Genomic DNA, 12645 nt, shown 5'->3' on the forward strand with positions numbered 1-12645 from the left:
TAAGTATTTCTGTGTTCTGGTTCTGCTGCAGCCACGCTTACTCTACATATTCAGTTTTGGCATACAATACATTTGGTGAGCTTTAGTTTGGATCATAATTTTGACAAGTTTATATGGATTTATTTCTTGTTGAACCAACGTTTTGTTTTTTATGTTTTTATATTATACCTATCTATTGATTATTTTGTGACTCTCACTGAACCTGACCGTTCGCTATACCATAATTAAGGTAGATCGCCTTCATGTCTCTTCAGTCTTCCTCCATCTAAGTGGATCAATGACCCAAAACAATGGCCGGATAGTTCTTGTCCAGGCATCTCCACACATTTGAAAGAATCACCAGGTATCATTAGGCTAAGTGTTGTCTGGTAATAGCCAGCTGTTTGATTTTTATGCTGAGGTTCAGTTGGAGACGACAGTCTTTATGACTGGACTGCAGCAGCCTCCCACTCAAGCTAACATTAGCCATCCATCAGTAGTCACTGTCATCAGCATCATGTAGTAATTTACCACACTGACAGTAAATATTCACGCATCTTAGGAGCTTCAGATTTCAGTGTCAAACAGCTTTTTGGCATTTTCCCATTTCTCTCCATATGTGTGTTACTTTCCCCCAAAAATGGGTGCGGTCCTAGCGATGACCTAATGCAGGTATGATGTACAACCCTAATGACATCACCATGACATCATCTGGGTTACTTTCTCAGACTTTAGAAAGCTCCTCCAGAGCCACAGAAGATATTATAGTCTTGTGACAGGCTGAGTGTGACTCTACACAAGCTTGTCGGAGTGTCCCTGCAAGCTTATGTCCAATCTCTGCCCCCTACTGTATTGAACTATGTACAGAAAGGGCTACAATCATTGCATAACGTGTCGATGTAATTGAATTAAAGCTGAAAATCAGTGCATCCTCAAACAATAATCCCCCAGGTCATGTGTATAATATGAATCATTTCCCATGCCATTGTGCTATAATCTTTTTTCCTATGTATGCAACTAAACTAAACTTTTGAAAATGAAACTAACCCATAACCCTAGGATGTATGCTAATGAGCTTACAATATTTCTAAATGTCTTCGTAAAATGAACAAGTTCTAAAGTAATGATTAAACATAAGTGGATTTTAATAAAATGCACCATGAGTTTTTACAGTGAACTGCTTCATTTACAATCTGTGTCAACAACAATCTTTGATGTAATGTTGAGAGAATGGGGCACTTGTACAGCGTGCTGTACGGGCGCCAGAACGCAGCCAGAGTGTAGCTGCTAAATGTTAATGTGCTATTAAACGCGCTGCAAATTATACAGAAACCCTGCGCCACTGACACAGGAGGGGAAGAGAGGGAACATATTTATAGCTTCATGGCGGCACGCTGAACTTCATAAAACATGTTTTAAAATGAACACAGCCAGCGTTCATCATCACAGCACTACAGAGGGCGCACGAGGTGGAACAGGGAAGGCCAATTCCATGAGACCTCTTGCCCCCTCTGACACGCTCACTCACTCACTCACACACACACACACACACACACACACACACACACACACACACACACACACATCTAGTTTGTTTAAACCGTAAATAAACAGAAATGTAGTCTTTATGCTGACATGAAACTGATACTGATCTTCGCATCTCACTCTTCATCTCACCTTTAGAAGGAAAGCAAATAAGTGTTTCCAAAATGTGGAAATATTCCTTTCAAATCACCTTTTCAATAGGCATTTATGTGGAAGTGAACTATCAAAAGTCTGTTCTCATAGACAATAATAAATCCAGGCCACACACTTCAAAATGTAAGAGTAAATATCTGTTAAACAGTGGCACAGATCAATTGAAGTGAAATATGCACAGCAATTCATTGTAAGAAACAGCTAAAAATAATTTTCATTTGACTATTCTACAAACAAATGGTATGCACCCTATTGTGTGTAAGTCCAGGCTCTGCACATGTACACAGATGTTTTCACTTATTTGGCTCAGGACTGTGCTTGATTGACATCCCCCTAACTCTCCTGTTAGTTGTGTTGCCTGTTAATGCTATGAGAATAGAAAGACTCAGCAGAGCCATGGCTCACTTTAACCTGAGCAGAGGCTTAATCAGCCAGAATAACTGAAAACACCTGGGTGGGTGGACACAGTCTTCAAATGCTGGAGTAGCAGACATGTTGTCATTGAAGTCAAACTTTTTGAATTATAATTGTCCTCACTTTGGGTATAAAGAAATGTACACTTTAGTTATGCTGCAGCTATTTTGCATATTTTGCCATTGCTGCAGTGGATCTTTGGGGGTTGCCATTGCTAGGAGAAGCGCTGTTAACTTCTGTGGTGCGCTTCTGACTGGACTCTGATACAAGGCTTTTTTGTTTTCTCTTTTTCAAAAAGTCCACATAACATTGGTTATGTACTGTTAAGGATATATGTTCACATTTGGCATCTTTTTTTAAGCTGCCAGTGTCGGTTTTACATGATAATTCGATGGAGTGAACTGTGTTTTCAAAAAAGTCCTGAGCGCTTATTTAAACGCCACCACCGACTTCTTTTTCTGCAGCTCTTTTTGAAGTTGAAAAAATGTCAACTTTTTTGAAAAACAACACCTACGTCAAGCACTTTTTTGACAGCTGTCCCTTTACAACATGCAACATTTGGGAGGACCCAACATGCTTTTAAGTTTGTTTTACTAAAAAAGTTGAAGCACTCAAAAAAGTGGAAGCTAGTTAACCTAGCTTGCTAGCATTGACCAAATAAGTACACACGTGAAAACAAACACCAAGGATATACAGTATAGCCTACTGATTTCTTTTTTAAAAACTTACATTTTAATCATTTCAGCTTAAATGACTTTGTCTATTTCATGTTATATTGCTTGTCTACATTTTTACCTGTCCTTTCTGAATAGCAATCATGTTTCCACTTTTGACATTTTGACAACACACATAAAAGATATAAAGTTTACATGAGATCCATGTCAAATACAGCCAGTGATAAGAGCTTCCACAGACACCAGAGAGAACAATATAAAGAAATTTGGAGACAAAGAAATTATATATTCATTGTGGTTTCTGATGCATCATCACATGTTAAAACCAACATGTATCCATTTTCAATTTCAAAGAACATGTGTTTGGCATGTGAGGGTTAGGGTTGAGTCAAAGGTACTTTATTGTCACATATACATACATGTAGCAAAATACATTCTCTGCATCTAACCCATCCCTCAAGGGAGCAGTGGGCTGCCAATCACAGTGCCTGGGGACCAACTCCAGATCTGAGCCAGTGCCTTGTTCAAGGGCACTTGATCCTAGTACATGTTTTTTGATGGTGGGGGAAACAGAAGCACCTGGAGGAAACCCACGCAAACATGGGGAGAACATGAAAACTCCACACAGAAAGGCCCTATAACGACATGGATTCGAACCCAGAACCTTCTTGCTGTGAGGCCACAATGCTAACCGTTGGGCCACCATACTGCCCGCAGAATCTTGGTTCCCTCCTCTGCTGTCTGTTGGTTTGCAGCTGTGTGCAGTTGAGGCAGGTGTGATTCAGGCAGTTTCAAGTTCCTGTGATCTTAAGCATCCAGCCCAACAACTTGAAACTACCTACATCACACAGCTCCTGTATGAATCCAGGGACTCTACTCATGGCGGCAGCAGAGGGAAACACTCCAGCTGGTTTTGGAAATTTCACACAACAGAGCACAGGACAACAATCTCCATTAAAACGGTTAGGAAATAGATTTTCTCACTGAGTGACAACAGTAGGTTTAGATGTTATATTGAAACCAATGGGGTTCAAAATACATTGTATGTCATTGCCTTCCCAGAGCATATATATGAGTGATTTCTGATCAGACACCACTATCCTCACAGCCCAGTATCTCTAGGACTAACTAGCATCCCTATTGGATGATTCTTGATTAACCTATTGATTCACGATTCTTGATTGCACCTCTTGATTCACATCCAATATCAGCATTAATTGACAATGCAGGAAGAAATGTGTATGTATGTAAAAGTGAAGTGAAGTGTGAAATTAAATGCAGCACATTTGACCTTTGTGCAGGAGACTTCCGTGCCCGACTTTCAATTAATTTTCTCCTTTTTACTAACCATAACGACTATCTTTGTTTTAGTTGCCTAACCTTAATTGTTAACGATCCTTTGTTTTACATAACTACAATCTTCCGTACTATTAATTGTTTTGTAGAAAGTGATACGTAAAACTGGCGGCTGGGTCATGATGAGATTGTCAGTTTCTTTCATTTACAAATTACGTTCCTGTCCGTTATGGTTAACATTTGGAAGTTTAGGGAAAATCACTACTTGGTTACACGAACAGAAAATCTCAATTTACTTTGCTGCCGAGAGTTAGATAAGATGATCGATAGCACTCTTGTATCTGGTGTAAATATATAAGGGACTACCGGACTATTTCTACCCCAGACCAGGGGAAATAAGCAGTGAAAACTATTTTTTGAAAACTGAAAGTAAAACCTTCAAGAAAAATTAAAACTGAATCTATATTGCCAGGTTAAAACACTAATAAAAAATGAGCAAAAATCATTTCAGTTTTAGTTTTTTACAGAAATGAACAGAGTTGACGGAATTTAAAGCTATAGTGCGTAGTTTCTGTCGCCCCCATGAGGAATTCTAAGTATTGACAACAACACTGTCAGCGTGTCCACATGATGCCGTCCGTGATCGCTCACGCGCCACCACCACCTCCCCCTCGCAGTTGCTAGTAGCCAAGGAGGACACAGAGGATTAAAAAAACATGATGGACTCTTCAGAAGAGGTCATTATCTTCACTTGAATTTCCGCGCGGGAAAGTCACCGGATGACACAATCTTCTGAACATAGCCATACTAAGAAATCCAGAGAGAGTTGTGTGGAGCTGATGGTCTTAATTAGCTTTGTATCAACTCATTTGGCTTGAATGTAATGGTTTGTAACATTCATTAATATCAAAATGTTACGCACTAAAGCTTTAAAGTAGCAAAGAGTAAACATTAAACATCATGCCTATTCCGATGCAGTTGTCCAACCATGTAATTTGCATATATATATATATATATATATATATATATATATATATATATATAAAAACTGAAACTAAACTAAAACTAGTAAACACACTCTGAAAACTAACATAAACTAAACTGAAATTAAATAAACACTAATTGAAAATTCAAAACTATAATAACCTTGGCCCAGATGCAGTAACTTCCTGTAGTTTTGTCATCAACATGAGGTTGCCAGACAACAAGCAGAGAGACTCCAGGAAGTTACTTGGCCTGGGCCACGAACTAGTTTGGGACATAACAGCGTATAAAACCACAAGGTGTTGTTTTTACACTTCAGGTTTTGTACAGAATAAATTAACGATATATATTAATTAGTGAGCTTCAGAGGTGCTGGTAGGCAGATTTGAATAACTTTGGAAACAGAGCCAGGCTAGCTGCTTCCAGGCTTTCTGTTAAATTAGCAGCTCCTGGCACTGGCTTCATATTTACCACAACGATATGAGAGTGGTACTGATCGTTTCATCTAACTCTCACCAAGAAAGCAAATGAGCATCTTTCCCAAAATGTTGAACTATTCCTGTAAGTTTAGGGAAAGATTGTAGTCATGATTAAAATACACTAATGTTGACGTTAGTATGAAACGGGACACCAACAGTGATCTCCTAAATTAACATGCTTTGTGCACCCAACCACTGACCCAGAGCATAGAGAATTTCTGTTTAGTGATGTACTTATCTAACAAAAAAGTCCAAGTTGTGCTAAACCAGTTTGCCCTTTAATATTTCTAAGGATGTGCAGTCTTCAGACTTCAGAACACAAGATCATGGCGAAGGGAAGGAAGGAATGTAGTTGCTTTTTTTATTGTTTCTATGTTTATGACTTTACATAACACATTAACACAAACTCTATTGCTCTATTGTTTCGCATCTGTAGTTCACATTTGTGGCACAGAATCAAAACACCTAAAGAAATCTGGCTATGTTTTATGTATGCCAAGAGTCATCTGAAAGATTGACAAATGCAAATCAATGTTAAGTGAATTACAGTTGAATGGTCATGCAAGTACAATAACTCAGACTTGCAGTATTGCTTTGCTCTGCTTATAATCAAATGTGACTGAATGCAGCAGTAGAAGGTCAGACTGCTGCAGTAAATCATATCTAACAAGTAAAATCCCTTCAGCACCAGGTTTCTGCTTGGCTTAATGAATATACAACTGTGTGACCCTGATGTGAAAAGAAGTTTGAAAAACCTCTGGAGCTGTTATGCAATCATCTGAAGCAGATAATCAACGCTGAGTTAACAGAGCATATGGGTCAGTAAATACAAGAATTGCATTTAGGAATCATGTCAGTGGATGGGGATGAAGACAAAAGTCATATCTGTTCAGACTCTGAGAATCAGCCATGTGCATATGAGAGACAAAGCTGATCACAAAAAGAGAATGAGACAGACAGGAAAGATTAGCCTAGAAATCTAGACGCACCATAGCGGCAGCAAATGTAATTTGCAGCCAGGGTCAGTCTAGCAACTCTCCGTTGGCTTGTGAGCTGGAAAAACCAAATTCTGGTCAGGCTAATCACATCGTGTATAGAGTCGGTGGGCGGGTTAAACATAATGACAGCAGAGTTGCGAAGGTTCCGTGTGAATTCCCTGCTACTTGAAAACAAAGAAGATGGCTGCTGCTGCTGGCGAACAGCGGTCTTTCGAATCAGCTTTGGCTTTGGTCTTCTCTGGAAGATTTGGAACACTGAAGTCATTCTTAAAAAAGGAAGATGTGTTCGGAGTTTAATCTATCTAGTTGCTCTGGTTGGCTGTGAGTGCAGAGGAAATTTGAAAGACAACCGTTTATCACACCCTTGGATTGAGCCCTGCCAGTGGTGAGTTCCCAGACCCAACATCTTGATGTGGGTCTGCCTTGTCAGGCTAAGGAAAGATGTCAATGAAGGCAGACTTTCCAGGAGGCAAAAACCGTCCTTTGGAGTGTCTTTTGTTGACCACCAATAGGCAATAAGGGGCAATAAGGCAGCTGTAAAACCACACTATGCAGTAACATCCACCACTGGCACAACTGCCTCCTCCACTTCCTCCAACCACCAATAAACTAATTGGTCAATTACCCCTGTGGTAAAAAGTAAAGGTGGGAGAGAGAGACAGATGGGATAAGGAAAGAAGCATTCAGACGGACATGGAGGCAGACAGGACAGAGATGAGGCAGGAGACAGTGTGGTGCTGCACAAATGTTGCTGTCTCAACATGGCGCCTTCAGACCTGCAGCCCGGAAACTGAGGCTGTCCTCCTTGCTTTATAAGTATTCTCTCTATCTTTCTCTTCTTTCATTTCCTCTCCTTCTTTATTTCCTTCTGTTTTCTCCTGCGTGCCCCACTCAGCATTCTCTGAATTACAGTCAGCATTGTTTCCTTTACTTCAGTTTCTTTTCCTCCTCTCTTCTCTTAACAAACGGACAGCAGCTGGCTAGTGCAGCAGCAGAGGAAGTTCAGCCATATGTTCCTGATCAAAGCTCCACATGGGTCTATTGTTGTATCCTGTCCGAGATTTCCAACTGCAGCACGATTTTATAACCTTACCCTATCATATGCACGTGTAAACCCAACAAACCATGGCAACTTGGTAGAACATCTAAGCTGCAGGTAACAGAAAACTAGATAGGCCTACGTGTGACAATGTCCGAGGAATTAGGTCCACCATTATAGGTCAAAATAATGGACGTAGCATCAGTGACATCACCCATTGGTTTGTGGACTACTATTCTGAAGCCGGGAGTTTGTATTTTTGACCGTCACATCTTGGTTTTTTGGAGCCAGAAGAGGGTGGAGCTGGGGAAGATGACACGGTTAAGCTATGTTTGCATATGGTTACAATGGTGCTGCGCTAAGCTAAACTCTAAGACGGAAAGTCGCCGATTTTCAACCGGTTGATGCGATTCATCCAGCAGAGTTTAGCCGGTGGGTAAACGGGGGCCTCGAGGCAGTGGCGCCGTTCATGTGCATGTACGGCAGTACACAGAGCAAATCATCAGACTTTCCCTTAAGCTATCATAGCTCTCATGCTAGCATTAGCAAGTTGAGGTCTATTTTAATGCACACAGTTCCATGGTTAGCATTGCTAAGCCTCTATCCTGATTGACAGGTCGGCGTGTAGCCACGCCCTAGAGCATCCCCTGCTTTATTGTCAATTTTAAAATAAATGGCAACATGATTTACAAAATGAACATCATGCTGTATTGATGAAGACTTGAAACTAGCGATTGAGGCCATAATGTCATTATGAAAATGTTTACTGATGTAATAAATCAAGTGAGAAGTAAGATCAGACTCATTTTCCCGTAGACTTAGACTATAGAAACAGACTTCTTTTTGCAACCAGTGGAATCGCCCCATGCAGGAAATTAGATAGAATGCAGGTTTAAGGCCCTTTCGCATTGGCTTCAATTTCAGGCCTGGGAGTTGCAGTTTGGTTTAGTTTTGGGTGACGCTGAGCGTGCAGCAGACCGGATATGTCTCAGATTACACTGCATCACTGAGTTGTTCATAATTTGATCATAAACCAACAAGTCTTTTGATTTTTGCGTTGGCCCTTACCGACAGAAGTTCCCGAATCTCGTTGTCTGTCCAATTAGACATTGTTGTTGTCCTCACCATCACCATCTTTCTTCACCCCCAGAAGTTATTTTTTTTCTGCTGGTTTTGCACAAGCGGCATCAAACGTCAGCAACACGCCCACTCGCTTGCTGTGAATTCTCACACTTTCAGTGCAATCGGAGATTACACAGACTTTATATAAGGGCGCATTCAGGGTAAAGACCGTTTAATGTCCGTTCCAACTGATTCAGACATTTGTATTCTCACATACAGAGCTGTATGTGGCCAGGTAATGTCTGGATAAGTTCAGTTTTGCAGTGCATTCGTGAAAGGAGCTTTAGTGTGCAACTTGTGTCTGTAAAGAGAAATACAGAGACAACAGGGGTCATTTATTGCAGCTCTATCAGTGCATGTGTTACTGATGATACTGAGAGAGCTTGATTTCATGGATTTGTACTACACCCAGGTATGTTTAGGCAGGACTTAAATGCAGACTGGTGGATGCAACCAAGAAGTTTAAAAAAAAATTATAAATACTACTGCCATTATAAATACTACAGTCTAGTACTATTGCAATGATTACTACTTCTGCGATCTCTTCAAGAATAGTTCTTTAAAAAATGATTGGGTAAAAACATACTGTAGGTCCATTTATGCATTACTAATTAAAAGACAATGGAGTATATTAGTCTTTTATCACTGTGTTTCTTTGTATAAAGCATGTGCCTAGCACCATCTGTATCTCTTGCCTTTTCACTTAAATTAACAGGAAGTGGAACTCGTCAAAGTTCAGAAATAGAAGTTAAAAAGCTCTCACGGGAAACATTACATCAGTAGAACCAACATGTTTCCCACAGACTGGAACCAACTAGAACAGCAGAAGTGTTAAGAGTTGTGATTCCCATTGGCATGAATATGATATGAAAGGATGCTATACTTCAGCTGGTAGCTACTACTAATTTTACTACTGGTTCAACAAGGTACTAGTTCCACTGTGACGAATACTACTGACCACTGGTATTACCCAACAGCAGTGGCAGTACTAATGTGAAAGTTTACAGTACGTACTGCAAAGTCATTTCTATTTGTTGTATATCTATTGATTCCTTTAGCAGAGAAGGTAAACATATGCAAGTTATTATTCTACATATTTAATGTATTATTTACAGTAATATAATTTTTTTTTAAAACAGTACAAAGTATCTGATGAAACATAAACCTAAATGTACTGTTTAGTCTGCTTGTGTATCACAGTTGGACCATCCCTGACATGCAGACTGGTTCATTTCAAGTAAAATTACAGCTGCTGATTTTGACTTAGGAAAGAGAGGAGATGGCAAACATGAAGGCAAGCGAAATGCATAATCATAATAAGACGTACTCATGGAATTCCACTGTTTAGAAAAGGAAACACTTTCTGCTTTCAAGATTTCACTGTCAAACAGCCCATGTTGTATTTGAAAAAAAAGAATTCAGCACCACCAATAATTAAATTATCATCATTTATGGAACATTTTCTTAAACTTGCTGTTTCAAACACAGGCTTCTACAGCAGGAGAAATTAAAGCACTTTATTAAGTGAATGTGTCATGGTAAAAAAGCGAGTAGAAGTGTCAGTCATGCAGACAGGATAGCAGCCTCACAGAGTGTACACAAAAGGAAGTTTTTGTCGCAAACAATAATTACAAATACAGACACTTTAGATCTTCACTTAAAAGCGAAGATAATTCTATCGCTGAGGACGCTGAGAGTATGTCCTCTGTTTGGGAATTTGTGAGTTTTAGCAACAGGGGGACTCTACATTCTACAATTAAAAACTTACACATGGTGGGTGTTTTAAAAGCTGATTCCAATATGTGTAGACTCCCCAGGTGAATAAGGGGGGGGGGGGTATTAACTAATAGATATCACCATGAAACTTCCCCAGTTGATTACTGACATTAGTGTTTTTTGTATTACAAGTTTTCTGAAATGTTACTGTATGTCTAGATATGCAAATGATGCATTATCTATTATTTTGTTGACATAATAGGGACAAAAAATGTTTACAGACGGAATATTGGATATCTCTTTTTATCACTTCATAAATTAAGACCATGGTGTCAACAGCCATAAAAAAATCCTTTTTTGTCCGGCTATGAATGATATCTGAACAAATGCCTCTGTACAACCTTCAGAATATACAGTGCCTTGCGAAAGTATTCGGCCCCCTTGAACTTTTCGACCTTTTGCCACATTTCAGGCCTCAAACATAAAGATATAAAACTGTAATTTTTTGTGAAGAATCAACAACAAGTGGGACACAATCATGAAGTGGAACGAAATTTATTGGATATTTCAAACCTTTTAAACAAATAAAAAACTGAAATATTGGCGTGCAAAATTATTCAGCCCCCTTAAGTTAATACTTTGTAGCGCCACCTTTTGCTGCGATTACAGCTGTAAGTCGCTTGGGGTATGTCTCTATCAGTTTTGCACATCGAGAGACTGACATTTTTGCCCATTCCTCCTTGCAAAACAGCTCGAGCTCAGTGAGGTTGGATGGAGAGCGTTTGTGAACAGCAGTTTTACGTTCTTTCCACAGATTCTCAATTGGATTCAGGTCTGGACTTTGACTTGGCCATTCTAACACCTGGATATGTTTATTTGTGAACCATTCCATTGTAGATTTTACTTTATGTTTTGGATCATTGTCTTGTTGGAAGACAAATCTCCGTCCCAGTCTCAGGTCTTTTGCAGACTCCATCAGGTTTTCTTCCAGAATGGTCCTGTATTTGGGTCCATCCATCTTACCATCACTTTTAACCATCTTCCCTGTCCCTGCTGAAGAAAAGCAGGCCCAAACCATGATGCTGCCACCACCATGTTTGACAGTGGGGATGGTGTGTTCAGGGTGATGAGCTGTGTTGCTTTTACGCCAAACATAACGTTTTGCATTGTTGCCAAAAAGTTCGATTTTGGTTTCATCTGACCACAGCACCTTCTTCCACATGTTTGGTGTGTCTCCCAGGTGGCTTTTGGCAAACTTTAAACGACACTTTTTATGGATATCTTTAAGAAATGGCTTTCTTCTTGCCACTCTTCCATAAAGGCCAGATTTGTGCAGTATACGACTGATTGTTGTCCTATGGACAGAGTCTCCCAGCTCAGCTGTAGATCTCTGCAGTTCATCCAGAGTGATCATGGGCCTCTTGGCTGCATCTCTGATCAGTCTTCTCATTGTATGAGCTGAAAGTTTAGAGGGACGGCCGGGTGTTCGTAGATTTGTAGTGGTCTGATACTCCTTCCATTTCAATATTATCGCTTGCACAGTGCTCCTTGGGATGTTTAAAGCTTGGGAAATCTTTTTGTATCCAAATCCGGCTTTAAACTTCTCCACAACAGTATCTCGGACCTGCCTGGTGTGTTCCTTGTTCTTCATGATGCTCTCTGCGCTTTACACGGACCTCTGAGACTATCACAGAGCAGGTGCATTTATACGGAGACTTGATTACACACAGCTGGATTCTATTTATCATCATTAGTCATTTAGGTCAACATTGGATCATTCAGAGATCCTCACTGAACTTCTGGAGAGAGTTTGCTGCACTGAAAGTAAAGGGGCTGAATAATTTTGCACGCCCAACTTTTCCGTTTTTTATTTGTTAAAAAAGTTTGAAATAGCCAATGAATTTCGTTCCACTTCATAATTGGGACCCACTTGTTGTTGATTCTTCACAAAAAATTACAGTTTTATATCTTTATGTTTGAGGCCTGAAATGTGGCAAAAGGTCGAAACGTTCAAGGGGGCCGAATACTTTCGCAAGGCACTGTAGATAGGAACGAAAACTGTGGAATGAAATGAAAGTGTGGTGTATGTAAGTGATACTGAAGTGGAGATTTCTGGCTCAGAGTCTGAGAAAAACCCATTTTGAGAAAACAGCCTTTAAAGATATTAAAGACATTTTGCAAGACATTACAGATGAATAGGGTAAACACTTTTAACTAACAGATGTCAACATGAAATTTCCCCAGGT

This window comes from Perca fluviatilis, chromosome 15, assembly GCF_010015445.1.
Source record: "Perca fluviatilis chromosome 15, GENO_Pfluv_1.0, whole genome shotgun sequence".
Taxonomy (NCBI): Eukaryota; Metazoa; Chordata; class Actinopteri; order Perciformes; family Percidae; genus Perca; species Perca fluviatilis.